This window comes from Leptonychotes weddellii, chromosome 3, assembly GCF_054177405.1.
Source record: "Leptonychotes weddellii isolate Sample4059 chromosome 3, ASM5417740v2, whole genome shotgun sequence".
Taxonomy (NCBI): domain Eukaryota; kingdom Metazoa; phylum Chordata; class Mammalia; order Carnivora; family Phocidae; genus Leptonychotes; species Leptonychotes weddellii.
Window position 1 is genome coordinate 159,150,250 of NC_138371.1, and position 14,486 is coordinate 159,164,735.

A 14,486-nucleotide genomic window follows, 5' to 3' on the forward strand; every position below is an offset into this window, starting at 1 on the left:
TTTGAATACACTCCCTTGTTTTGAACATTGTTATATGAAAAATAAACTAATACGTTGAAATTTACTGCCTGCATATGGAAATGGTTTAATTAACTGGCATTTAGGGGAAAAAAAGTGCACTGGTTTGCAAGATTTTCCAAAAATGTATCTCACTTATTGGAAGTCTCATTTAAATAATGCTTCTGTGTTTTTATAACGGTATCAATTTCTCTATTCGTTAGGCACTTACCAAAATATAGCAACTGAACCATCAGAAATCTTCACTCTGAACAGATTCTCATCTATTCACATTAAAGTGACTTCAGAAAGCAAATTATGTATATATAATTATAATTCACATAACCAATTACAATTTCCATAACATTAAAATAATTCTTCATCACCTTGATATACATAGAAAGTATTAGGCCTGAATGTTAAATACTCAAGTGTAGTTATGTAAAATAATATGACGATTGTGAAATCTGTGTTATTCTAACAGGTCTTAAAGAGGTAATTATATAATCAATATCGTAAGTTGATTCTGGAACTATGAACTACCAAAGCAGACCTAGATGATTGGCTGAATCAACCTGTTTCCTCTGATATAAACTGAGGTTAAAGCTTATATTTGAAAGCAAGAAAAAAAAAACCCTAAGAAGCTTTTAGGAAATTAAATAAAATTGATTGAAAGCATTAGCATTTGGTAATTACTCCTACCAGGGATCTGTTTGTTGTCTGTCTTTTAGTATTTTCAAAATATTATAGACGACCCAGATGATCTTTGTGTATCCCTTTCTCACAGCTGAATGATTAAAAAAAAAATTGAACTTACATCTAAACATGTCCACTACAGAGAATTTTTTCAAATACAACGCAATCCATATTTGGAATGATCTTTCATTGCTAAGCAGATTTCTTAAAATAAACTGCAACCCCAGAGAGCAAATATGCAATAGCTCGCTAGTTTCCAATGTGCCTTATAAACTTAGATTGTTACAGTTAATGTACATAGTTTTTTCAACATAATATTTCTGATGTTTTTGTCATTTTTAAAAATTTTTATGCCCATAACTCTTTGGTGAAGGATTTGAAATACCCTGGTGGGTTTCTCACAGTTTCTCTGAGTGAATTAGCAATGCAACATATGTAATATGGATGGACACGTGCACAAGCGCCTATCAAGATTAACAGCTAAAGATACTGATGAGTCAAACGCTTTTATCTAATGCGAGAACTAAGTACCAGAGCTTGTCAGTTCTGACTTAGCATAAGCCTGACCTGGGAATTTTTTTTAAAAAAACAATGCTCAGGTCTCCCTTCTGACCAATTAAATCAGATTATTTGCAAGTAAGGGCCAGGCGTTTGTATGTTTTAAAGGCTCTATGGGTGATTGTAAAGTACAGCCAGGTAAAGAATTACTGAATTAAGTTAAAAACAAGAAATTAAAAATAAGATACTTCTAATTTTGATGTTGCACAAAAGAATGAAATAAGTGAAAAATGGTGAAATACTTTACCATAATTTACTATGATATATCACCTTTAAATGTTTAATTAAAAATATATTAAATTTGTTTTCTAAAGCCATACAATTTTACATATATTGATAAACATCAGTGCATACCAAATTTATTTAAGAGTAGAGACTATCTCTTTATTGTGACAAATAGTATCTAGTATATCTAGTTTTCTTTTTTTTTTTTTTTTTAAAGATTTTTATTTATTTGTCAGAGAGAGAGAGCACAAGCAGGGGGAGCAGCAGAGGGAGAGGGAGAAGCAGGCTCCTCACTGAGCAAGGAGACCGATGTGGGACTCGATCCCAGGACCCTGGGATCATGACCTGAGCCGAAGGCAGATGCTTAACGACTGAGCCACCCAGGCGTCCCTATATCTAGTTTTCTTAATTAAATAATAATCAGTTATTCCCATCTGGTTCTACAGAGTACCACAGTGACAATTTTCAAGGATACAAAAGAAAGAACTTCCTTTAAATTGCTTCTTTATTCAAAACCACACACATTCATTTTTCCCTCTATAATTTGTATTTTATTAATTTCAAAACCATAGATGGAACCATCAGGTTCAATGATCATGGTCTTTGTGTTCACTATAAATTGATTGTCATTAATAGCACCTTGGAATGCCATTTGTAGCAAATAATCCACATATTCATGTTATGTGTGATTATCAAGTAACATATATGAAGTGCAGATGTTCTAAATTCTTAACTATGGAAATAAAATACCTGACATCAGTGGGATTATTTTATTAGACATTGGAAGGAACAAATAAAAGCCTGAAGACCTGAATCCTTTGCTTATTTTTGAAATATTCATGATAATCAGTAATATGCTATAATTCTTGAACTTTTCATAAGCAAGGGCTCTGTCTTATTCCTTATTAAAACCTTGAGCAGTACCAGAGAATAGCAGGTACTTAATAGATGATTGTTAACTTGGATTGAATGTCTTTAAAGTCCTAAATATAAAACATAGTATGATAAGACTAGACGATGCATTTTCAGACATTTACAAATATATATTGTAAAACATCCCAAATGTCATCATTGAATTTGTGTCATTGATCACTGCTACATTATAAGAGTTCAAAATGTTCTTGATTTATAACCTAATAATTTTCCAAGGTCAATGTGATGTTTAAATATATCTCCTTTTCCCTTAAAATTCAAATACTGTAAGGAAATAATAAATTACTATAGGAACCTATATTTAAAATGCCAAATTGCCAAAATATGAAATATACTTAATTGCAAGAGCCAACTTATAGACTATCTCCAAATTAATATTCAAATTATACAGATACAGATTTAAAATAACAGATAGTTGTATTTGTCTTAGATTTCTACATCATTCTTAAGTTTTTCACATCTATCTAATGTGAATGAGATTATTGATTCATTAGTTTCTTAAAATCCTGTAATTATGCTACAAAACAAGAATATTCAAACTGAACTTATTTTTTGAAAATTTAATACGACTAAGTCAATTGATACTGACATAGCAAAAGATAGGGAATAAAATTCTGAATGTTATTAATAAGATCAGAACTTTTTAAGTGTTCTCAAATCATATCATCTATGCCTATAAGGCTGAAGCATCTGGGTGAAAAATACAAATATTTCTCTACTACTTGTTATATACAATGTAAACAGTTAATGCAAATGTTCTCATGTTGAATTGAACTTTTCATTTCATCTAAAAAGTTCTGGACTGTGTAAAACTGTACCGTGTGTTTTAGCTAACTTGAGAAGTCTGTGTGCCTACTTTGGCATTTCAGATAGCTTTGTTTTTACATTCCTTGGTTGCCGAAGGCATTTGTTAATGGTTCAGAAATTTTTTCTGATCTTCAAAATCGTAACCACAAAATCTTTACTTTGGTGATAGAGTATACCTCGCTGTGGCCCTAGGTGTGGCCCCTGAAATTGAGAAGGATGAGTTTCTAGTTAGTAGTGACTTAAAAAAAAAAAAAAAATGCTAAGTTGGGTAATCTTTAAATTCATTGGTATTGAAAAGTTTTCAATTATTCTAATTATATTCATAATTTCTTTCTTAATTTTGAAAGGAAGTGTGAGTGAACCCCTTAAAAATAAAATGCAATCTACTAATTGTGAAACTTTCTGGGATTTCCAAGAAGTTGGTTTAAATGAATTTACATCTTCCAAAATTCTGATTACCATAAAAATGTATACCTTAAGAATTAAATCTCTCAAACTATAATCACAGAAAATAGTTACTTGTCTGTTAGCCTTCCACAGAAATATTGTTAGATGTCTAAAAAACAGCTTTTTTAAAAATAGCAGGATTGCAGTGTTGACTTTAATTGGAAAGAAACTATGAGATAAATAACTCTCTCCTGCTAAGAAACCTGTGTATAGGTGGGATTTCCCATGATTCAGAGTGTAATAAACACTCAACAGCACCTCTCCTCCCAGCCATTCTAATTTAAAGCAGAAGATGAAATTTTAAAGAAAAAGGAATTGACGTATCAGTCAATGCTGGTCAAAAGCAACGTTAAATACAGACTTTAAAGAGAATTAGTAATCAATTTTCCCCTTTGAAAGTCTCATAGATTACTATTATAGAAGGACTAATATTGTAAATATTGTAAAATTTCAGATTTGGCCATCTATTTTGATTTGTAAGGCAAAAATATCTAGAAAATAGGTCCTTCTTATAAAAGAATAGCAAAAAGAAGAGTTAATCCTTTACTTTTTATATCTCTAGTTTGACGATTGAATTTAAGCAAAGCATGACAAAATGAGTCAAAGATAGTAAATATTAGCAGTATCATCAAGATTTGAATGCCGAAAATTTTAACATTTGGACATTACAGACATCTTCTGGTAATATGGTTTTTACAGTTGACTTGTAAAATCACGAAATAGTGGTATGTGCTTTCCACTTAATACTTACTGGATTATTTAAAACCAATTTAAAATTACTGTACTTGTAGTAAGCGTTATGAACCCTCACTTCTTTTGACAATTATGTTTCCGAGAATTCTGGAATTTCCTAAACCACAATATGTAGAAGGAGGTGCTCCTGAGTGGGCTCCTTTTCTCAGCTTTGTGGTTGTTTATGAGGTTCTTTTCGAGCTCTACTATTTGTACAGGAGAGCCAAGTGTTCTTACTAAGTGCAGCGGGGTATGGGAGGAGGATCAGGTACTGCAGCAGCGAAACCTCTGCTCGGGCATGCGTTTTGGTTTACACACGGCCGGGTTAAGGAAACACATTTCAACGATGTAAGTCTCGGGTGTAAAGCATTTATCTCTGTTCTCAAACGATCTGTGTGCACTGAGTAATCCGGTTTCAATGTGATAATAAGTCACTGGGTTTTATTTATCTTTGGTTCATGTTGGCATGAAGCAGGCCCCTAATTACGACCGAGACCCATCGTGGGCAAGGAAAGTAATAAACAGTAATCACATCGCGTACACGTCGAGTCCCAGCGAGAGCAGAGCTCTCAGGAAGCCGCAGGAAGCGTGCGCTTCCAGGAGGGTGTGCGACGCGCGGGGGTCTGCACGCGCGCAGAGCTTGTTAACGGAGGGCGTGCCGGAGGCGTGGCGCGAGGTGTCCGGGCGAGGCGCTCCGCGAGGCGGGCGGCGGTGGGCGGGCGGCGGGGAAGCGCGGCCGGGGAAAGGCAGTGCTGCGCCGCGAGCGGCTCCCAGCTCCCGCTCTCCCAGCCGCCTAGCCCGAGCCGCCGTGGGCGGGGCCTGCGGTGATTGGCGGGCGGGCGGGGAGGTCGGAAGTACTTTGTTTTTTATGCTAATGAGGGAGTGGGGCTTGTCCGTATTTACGTTGAGGCGGGAGCCGCCGCCCTTCATTCACCCACATGGCCCTTCGAGGTGCTGCCGTCGCCGCCCGACCTGCGCCTTCGCGCCACTTCGCGCCCTCGGGCGAGGCCGAGGGGGTGGGGACGACCCCCGCCGCGTAGCCGCGGCTCTCGCTCCTCGCGAAGCCCCTTGGCGGGGCGGGCCGGCCAGCCGGCCGGCCGCACCCCCGGCCTGGGGCCTCTGGTCGTAGTAAAGCGGAGGCGGGTGGGGAGGCGGGAGCGAGAGCCCGCGGCGGGCGAGGCGAAGATGGTGGCGGCTACTCCTCCTGGTGAGTCTGCCCGCCCCTCCGCCGAGTGAGTGAAACCTGTTGTGTGCGGCCCCAGTCCGGAGGGAGGGCGGGTGGGGCGGAATGGCCCGGGGCAGCGTGGCGGCGGCGGCGTGGCCGGGGGCCGGGGCGGGTCTCGGGCCGTTGGCCGCCCCGGCGTGTGGCAGCCGCGACTCGCTGCCCCCTCGCTCGCGGGCTGGCGGAGGGGCAGGGCAGGGCCGGGGAAGGGAGGGTGGGAGGGGGCGGCGTGCGCGCGGCGGCCGCGCCCGGGACCCGCGCGGACCCTGCCTGGGCCGGCCCCGGCGGGCGGGTGGGCGCGCGGCGCACACAATGGCCCCTCAGGGAGAGAACGCGCGAGGCCCGCGCCCCCTCCAGGCCTCGGGGTGCACGCGGGGCGCGGGGTCCCTGGGAAGGGAAAGTTTCTCCCGGGGGCGAGAGTTAAAGCGCCTCCAGAACAAAGCGGCGGCGGCAGCGGCACATGGGGCAGGCCGCGGGCCGGGAGGGGGCGCGCCCACGAGGTACCTGCGCGCTGGCGGGCGGCGTGGCGTGGGCGGGAGCCCGCGGGCCCGCAAACTTTGTGCGCGTGAGGGTGGGCGGAGGGCGCGGGAGCTCGGGGCGGCGCGGCCTGGACGCCACCCCCCCTCCGCGTGGGCTTTGTTAACCCGCGTGGACAGTCCCCGGGTGGGGCTCGCAACTTCCCGGGCCGTGGCCCGCGGAGCAGGCCCTGGCTGGCCTCGGTGGCGGCGTGGAGTCGCTTTCGCCCGCCCGCTGGCAGGGAGCGCGGCGCGGGAGGGCCGGCCCGGCTCGGCGGGAGCGGCGGCTGCGCCGCCATGTTCCTGCGGGGCGGGCTGCGCGGGGGTGAGGGCGGGGGACATGGCGGCGACTGCGCGCCGCCGCCGATTGTTCCCGGCTTAGGCCTCGGGCCGCGTGCGACGGGCACCGCAGTCGCGGAGCCCCCGCCCCTCTGGGCCGGGCTGGGGGGGGGGCGGGGGACACAAAGGAGGGGCGGCGCGCCCGCGTCCCCGCCGTGCTCGGGCCTCGGCGCCGCCGGTCGCCGCGCGGCTGCCGCCGGGAAACGGAGGGGGGGCGGGTTGCCGCGTCCGGCAGGGCCCGACTCTGACCCACCGCCCCCTGGCGGCCGCTCGGGGAACCGCAAGGCCGCGCACCCCCTTGTGCGACATGTGCTGCCGGCCCGGGCTCCATGAGCGAGGCGGGCACTTTGCAGTCTCGAGTGTTCCTGCTCCCTTTTCTACTCCTAAGCCGGAGCAAAGGGGATGGGAACTGGAGAAGGCAGGCTCGTTCTTGTACCACCAAAAGAAAAAATTATCAACATGCCATCCCGACCACATCAGTTGGGGAAACAACTCTTTATCCCGGCTTGCAGCCACGAGGTCTTGATTGGGGGAGGGGTGGTAAAGAATAGTCCCTTTGCTGCTGCTTTTCTCTCTGCTCGGAGCTGTACAGTATAGTTAACGACTGTTGTGGATTATACTGGAGTATTTCAGGATCTTTTTAAATAGGACGTGAATCTAATACCTGTGGGGTTTTCAACTTTATTCTCTTTAACACGTTTTTACCCATATACATTGTTGGTCTTTTAAACATTGCCAGTGTTCCTTGGCTACGTTATCCTTGGTTTAGCATATGGATGTAACTAATTGATATAAGGGTGTTAGAAAAGAGAAAGTTGAAATTTAAATGTAGGTTTGGAGGGTGATAATAATTTTCAGCAAATATGTTTGTCTTTTTTCCGTTTCCCCACCCCCAATCCCAGTCATACACGTGGACCTAACTGCACCAAAAGCTTTTCTAAGGATACTTGGCTGAGAAGAAAGTTTTCCCTAGTGGGTAAGTGTATTCTAATTTTTTTGTTAACTTTTCTTTAAAACAATTTTTTTTACTTTAATCTTTTATTTCAGTAAATAGATTGGGTTTTCAAAGAGTGAAATAGGTATCTTGTACTTTGTCCATTTACCTTTTCTAGAAAATTAACTCAATGTGGGTCAGCTAATTTTTAAGTTAGTAAGAGTACAATGCAAATACCATATAAGTTTTTGGAAATTGATGTACGGTTTACAAAATGTAATTTTAAAACTGCTTTAAGTTGAGTGATAGAATAGATCTGTTTTGGAGTAAGTTTTCAAGATTCAAAGAAATTTAAACAGGATGTTTAAGTTCTATAACCAGCTAATACACTTGAAATGTAGTTTGAACAGTAATTTTGTTAATTTGCTAAGTATTTGCTAATTGGAAGCCAGAAGAAAAGAAAAATGTTTTGCCACGTGGATGTGAAGAATCCCTCTAAAAGGTACATGAATCAAATTGCCCTGTTCATCTATTAATTCTCATTCATATGCAGTCTAATCTTGATTGATTGAAAAAAAATTTTTTTTGAGTATGTCTGGGAACCTCCAGGTAAAAGAAGAGCCATCAGTTTCTCTGACAGTATTAGATTGATGGTTAAGATTGTCTTGTGAAAAAGATTTTTCTAATACTTTTAAGGTCTAAGTGTGCTTGTGAATGAAACTTACAGGTTTGAGATAATTAAATTCATTTTCTCTTCCCCATTAGGGACTATGCTGAATTTTGTATGTTTTATAGCTCTTAAGAGTTGGAGGTGTTATTTCTAATTATTTATTTCAAATTTAGCAGGAATAAAGAGACCATCACCTTGTAAGACAGAAGATTGTGACCAGTCAGAATAATGTCAAAGTGCTTACAGTGCAGGTAGTGATATGTGCATCTACTGCAGTGAAGGCACTTGTAGCATTATGGTGACAGCTGCCTCGGGAAGCCAAGGTGGGCTTGAAAGTGCAGGGCCTGCTGGTGTTGAGTGCTTTTTGTTCTAAGGTGCATCTAGTGCAGATAGTGAAGTAGATTAGCATCTACTGCCCTAAGTGCTCCTTCTGGCATAAGAAGTTATGTTTTCATCCAATAATCCAAGCCAAGCAAGTATATAGGTGTTTTAATACTTTTTGTTTGCAGTCCTCTGTTAGTTTTGCATAGTTGCACTACAAGAAGAATGTAGTTGTGCAAATCTATGCAAAACTGATGGTGGCCTGCTATTTCCTTCAAGTGATTTTTTTTTTTTTTTTTACTAATTTTGTGTACTTTTATTGTGTCGATGTAGAATCTGCCTGGTGTATGTGATGTGACAGCTTCTGTAGCACTAAAGTGCTTATAGTGCAGGTAGTGTTTAGTTATCTACTGCATTATGAGCACTTAAAGTACTGCGAGCTGTAGAACTCCAGCTCCGGCCTGTCGCCCAGTCAAACTATCCAGTTACTGAACACTGTTCTATGGTTAGTTTTGCAGGTTTGCATCCAGCTGTGTGATATTCTGCTGTGCAAATCCATGCAAAACTGACTGTGGTAGTGAAAAGTCTGTAGAAAAGTAAGGGAAAATCAAACCCCTTTCTACACAGGTTGGGATCGGTTGCAATGCTGTGTTTCTGTATGGTATTGCACTTGTCCCGGCCTGTTGAGTTTGGTGGGGATTGTGACCAGAAGATTTTGAAAATTAAGTATTACTGAAGATTCGACTTCCACTTTAAAATGTTCCAGAAATGTAAAGTATTAAAAAAAGCTTCGTAATTTTAATTTTTTTGTCAGTGTGAAGTTCATATATACAACTCTTTGTTCTTTAAAATGAAGTTTTGTCATAATTTTGTGCTAAAATATTCCACCTCTGAAGTTGTATGTCAGATTTGATTATAAGTTTTTACTATATTCTTCATCTAATTAGGTTATTTACTTATTAAGTATTTAATTATAATTGTAAAGAAAATTTATTTTAATACTATGATAATTTGTAAAGTTAGGATATTTTTGCTTTTTTGGAGCTGGTATTCACAATGTCTTAAAGTTAATAAATTGTGTTACTTGTACATTATTTAAATTTGGTGAAAGTATTGCAATGTATAAAAAAAAGTTGTGGGGTTTGGTTGGTGGTTTTTAAGCATGTTAACTTACATTTGGGAGGGGAGGTTGTCTTTTGTTTCTAGTAAACAAATACTGTTTTACCGGTACTAGTGTTCTTAATGTGTAAAACTGTTAACTGGTTATGTACTAGTTTGCTTAGTAATTTATGCTGTATAAACTGTTCCGTGATCCTTAGACTGTCCTTAGCTTTCTGGAACTTAAAATATAGGAGTTAAAAAGATAATAAGACACACTGGTGCTAAATGGAGTGACAAGTATATGTGTACATGTCTCTAATGCCAAGAGTGTAGTTGGGTGGGAGTCTGAAATTAGTTTTTCTTTAAGTCTGTACTACTATTAACATTCCTTCTCCCTTCATAAACCAGACTTTTGCAACAATGATAGTTAGTCTAGGCTTCCGTGATTTTGTCACTGGAGTGGAACCTTAAGCAATGGCAGTTACACAGTATTTTATCCAATATTTCTGCTTTCATGTGTCTTGTGTCTAGTCTGTGTCTCACCTGTATAGAAAAATGTGGGTTAACTTGAGAATAATCAGATTTTATAGGGTCTGTTGTTAAAATTGGATCCAAGCTGAATTTTGGAGGAAAGCTGTTATCTTCGTAATATGGAGTAAATTTTCTATAGCTTATTATACCAATTGGTAAATTTAGAAGACGTCTTACCTTTTTAAAATCAATTATGTAAAGTCTAACATGGAAAGTTTAATCATGGATCCCTGAATAGAAAGGTAAGAGTTTCTTAGTTCTGGAGTTGATTATTAAAAGGTAATTTTTCAGAGAGAGAAAATATTAAGAATTATGCAATGATTTATACAATGGAAATGTAATTGTCTTTTAGTTTGAGTTCCTAAGCCTTTTGAATTGAAGAAAATCTTAAAATGGTTTTGTTTTGATATTTAATGACAAATACTGCTTTGAACTAAATGTTCTCAAAGTCCCATAATACTAGCATGGCTGGTCGTAGTCTGTAGAAATGGGGTGTGATGGTGATTAGTGAAAAAAGGTGTTTACATCTACCAAACCATATAATTTCATTTTAAAGCTTTTGAGGGGGGAAATATACTAGCATTACTGTTTGAAGTAGAACAGTGATAGGAAGCTTTTCCACAGGATTTCTTTATATGCTAAACTGTCAGATTTTAATAAAACCCTAAATGGTTAATTAACTCTTTCTCCCTAGATGCTTGAACCTTTGTAGTACTTGTTCAAAACTCAATTGGACTTAACTACACTTCACGTCTAGTAAACAAGTTAATAGATGTGAATGTTTTCTTATGGGGTTGGCAGTAGGGCTGAGGTTGTCAAGGGTTCACTAGGAATTGAATTTTATGTTTCTGGTTTTAAAATGTGTGGCAAAGTTTACATTCTTGATTCTGTTAAGATTTTCTTAGACCTAAGACAGTTGAGTTTTCGAGTAGTGCTAACACAAAGCCATGCAAATATAATTAGTCATTTTGATATAAAAATAAGTTGAACACGTTCATTGTAGCTCCTAATTGCCTGCCTCTTCTCTAATTGTCCTGGGGGAGAAAGCTCTAACCTTCTTTGTGTTTCAACCTTAAAAGTGTTTAAGACTTTTAGGGTGCTGTTGCTCCTGGTTTGATAGCCTTAAGACTATTTTTAGGAAGAAATAAGTCTTTATATTTTTTTTGCATGTTCTGCATGTATGATTCTTAGTCTGTGTTAAAAGGAAAGCACTTAACAGCTCTACAAATTATTTTTCAAAACTGCTTGCAAAGTAGTGATTTTACTAAAAACTTTGAGATCTTCATTTTACAGGCAAACCTGTCTAAGCAGAACAAGCCAGACTTGGGTTTTCCCCTGTAGCTTGAAGAACCCTACAGAATGATTCCTGACAAAATGCAACCTGCAATTGCCTGGAGAACAATTCAGTGTTACATTCAAGTTAATTATGTATTTAATGAAATATTGTTCTGTTAGTAATTGACAACCAAGATTGTCTATCATTAGAAAATTAGCCTCTTAGCTGAGTAGTAAAGGTAAGGAGAGCATAAGTATACAGGCCAGTATTTCGTGTCCAACTAAAAATAAGATTATCATGTCTACTTGAGTCTTGGCGGCAGGTTATTCTTTGCCTGAGAGGTGGTTTAGCTTACACTGTTTTTAAAAAAGTCTGAATTAATGTAGCTTTCTGTTGATAAGTTCAGTTCCTGATGTAATAGTCCTCATGAGTTTTAAAGGATAACTAAGATGGATGTATCCCATGATTTTAAGACCACAGGAAAATTGTTTAAAAAAAAAGGCTTAGTTTTCTTTTTCCAGTAATTTAAACAGGCACAGCATTCAGACAGGCCTACTTATATGTATTTGCAATTTAGCCATGCTGTTTGAGTTGTTTTGGTGCATTTAATGTAAATAAATAAAATTACATATTTTAAGACTGTTTGTTAAGAAATTGTCCAGAATAAGCATATTAAAATAAAAATTTTAAGGTTGTTTTTAGTTGTGGCACTTTTTCTGGTGTTTTTTGTTACTATAAATGATCCAAACATCTTTGCTTATCAATTTGAGGTAGTTGGGAAGTGGGGACAGGTACTGAAGTGATTTATTACATGAATTATTTTAGGTATCTTTGGCATCAGCATTTGTATCTTAATTTTACAGATGAAGTGAGATCAGGAGTATTGGAAGGATATAAAAGGTAAATGGGCTCTTGATTTAAAACCCATGTCAAAAATTAGTCTATAAAAAAGGTTATTCTCTTACCTTGAATCTGACAAATGTTTAAATCACATTTGAATTTACTTGATTTGGAAATTTGGGTTCTTGGTATATTAACTTAAAATGTGATAAGGGCTCCAAGAATCAAGTTTGTGTGATTTTTTTTTTTTAAATAACAGACCATAGGCACTTAAAATCCAGCCAGTTTAGATATTATTAATTTAAGTATGAAGCATCTTCATTTTGATCTTTAACCTATTGATACATTGAAGTTTAAGCTAAGGGGAAACCAAAGTGTGTGAAGTCCTAAACAACTGCTTTTGGTAAAGATCTAAATATTTGGTTATAGGGTTGAATGTTTTTTAATGGATTTTTACTGTATTTTTAAAATAAGATGAAAATTAAGGTTTTTAAGATACTTTGTGGCCAGTAAAGCAACTCTAAAGGCAACAATCTCAGCCCTGTACAGTTTTGAGTACTTTGAAAAATAATTACATGCCAATATAAATATGGGTTTAGTCATTAATAGGGCAAGTATTTATGGTATAGAGGTAAAAAACAGAAACCTGAGGTTGGTAGCAAGTGATGCCACACCAAATATTCAGTGAAGTGTCTCCATTATTAATTGCATGCCTAAATTTAAGAATATGTACACTTACTGGAAAATGAGCATGTATCTTTACATGCTTATTTATAAAAAGTATATACACAATGAAATTGCTATAATGTAATGTTGACTTCAATTAGACTAAGACATTGAAAGGTTAAATTCCACTGATAGACTTTAAAGGAGTCCTCCTCCTATACTTGGTTGAGATATAATCTATGTGGGAATACCAACAGATAGGGTAAGATGGGACTTAATGTTGGCAAGACTAGATGAAAATTATCTGTATTCAGGTAGAGTTGTATGCTGCTTGAACCACTAGGTACCTTACAAGGCCAATTAAATTCCTCAACAAAGTCAAGAATGCAAAGGCCACGTTCAGGGAATACCACTGCTGGAATCTAGAGTGGTTATACATTTACAAGATAAGGTTCTTAACCACAGTTGGGCATTATAATTACCCAAAGATACTTTTCAAAATACAAAGTCCTAGAACTTTAATTCAGGTGCATAAGAATGAATCCAGAAAGTGAGTAGAGCTGGATGCTAGGAAGACAAGCATTTTGAGGAATTGGTTAATTTTGAACTATGTGTTTTAAGAATATACTTATCTAAATTGTCCAAAATGATGAGCCTTATGAATGCAGCTGAAGTGGTACTTTGGAATTTGTGGAGGTGGAATGCTGAATAGGAAAAGAATACATGTTTTGTGTTTCATATACTTCGTTTTGTGACTGTTTTGCTTCGCATAAACTTTTTAGCTAGTGCCAACCTTAAAACTGCTTCTGAATCCACAGGCTTTTCCTTTCTCCCAACTTTATGTAGTAAATAGTAACCCCTTTCTGCTCCAGTGATAGGCCAACAGTGTAATTGTCTTTGTGCTGGACATGGATCTCCTTGGAGTTTGAAATTTGTGGTCACACTGGTCTATAGGTCATTCTGGACAAATGATTTTCTAGCCCTCCAAAGAATTGTCCAATTTGCACCATTTCATGTTCTTTGATATTTAAATTTCTAATTTTAAATAGAAAGGATGTAGTTTCTGCCATGTTCTGAATATTTCTGAGCTGATTCTGCCCTTGCCTGTATTGTTGATGATAGTATAGATGATTTATTTTAAAATCTGGAATGTGATTAGCCCCCCAGCTCATTCATTAATCCTCTGTACAAGACCTTAAACTGTTCTGCCTCCCCTCATCTCCACTCAGCTCCCCAGGCTGACTTTTTCTTCATGGACTTTGCACTTGTTCTTCCCTTAGCTTGGAAAAACTACTCCCTCAGCTATGTGATCTAATCCTGTTTCTGGTCTGCACAAGTACCAAATCAAACTAGTTCTTTAAACTGCATACTCTTTTCCTTCTCTAGGTCACTTTTCCTAGTAGAGGACTAGTGGTTTCACTTGGGATCTTGTTAGAATGCAGGATCTGAGGACCTTCCCCGAACCTGAATTAGCAGCTTCGCTTTAAAATCATGTCCCTACTCCCTTCCTGGATGTTACGTGAAGGTAGGGATTTGAAAGTGGTTCATTGATGCATAATCAACACCTGAAACAGTACTCACTCAGCACATAGAAGGTACTTAAGTCTTGCAGGAATGAGTGGAAGTGCCCACAGGTGAATATGACTGCTTCAAAGAGACTGGGTCAGTGGAAGTTA

At 39.4% G+C, this 14,486-nt stretch overlaps 1 long non-coding RNA gene across 1 annotated transcript; it reads left to right on the forward strand.

Moving 5' to 3' along the window:
• The first annotated feature begins 5,336 nt into the window (after positions 1-5,336).
• LOC145720680 (uncharacterized) lies at positions 5,337-12,005 on the forward strand. The gene is made up of 2 exons (XR_014143850.1): positions 5,337-5,602; positions 7,374-12,005. It is a non-coding gene; the product is annotated as an uncharacterized LOC145720680 (long non-coding RNA).
• The last annotated feature ends 2,481 nt before the right edge of the window (positions 12,006-14,486 follow it).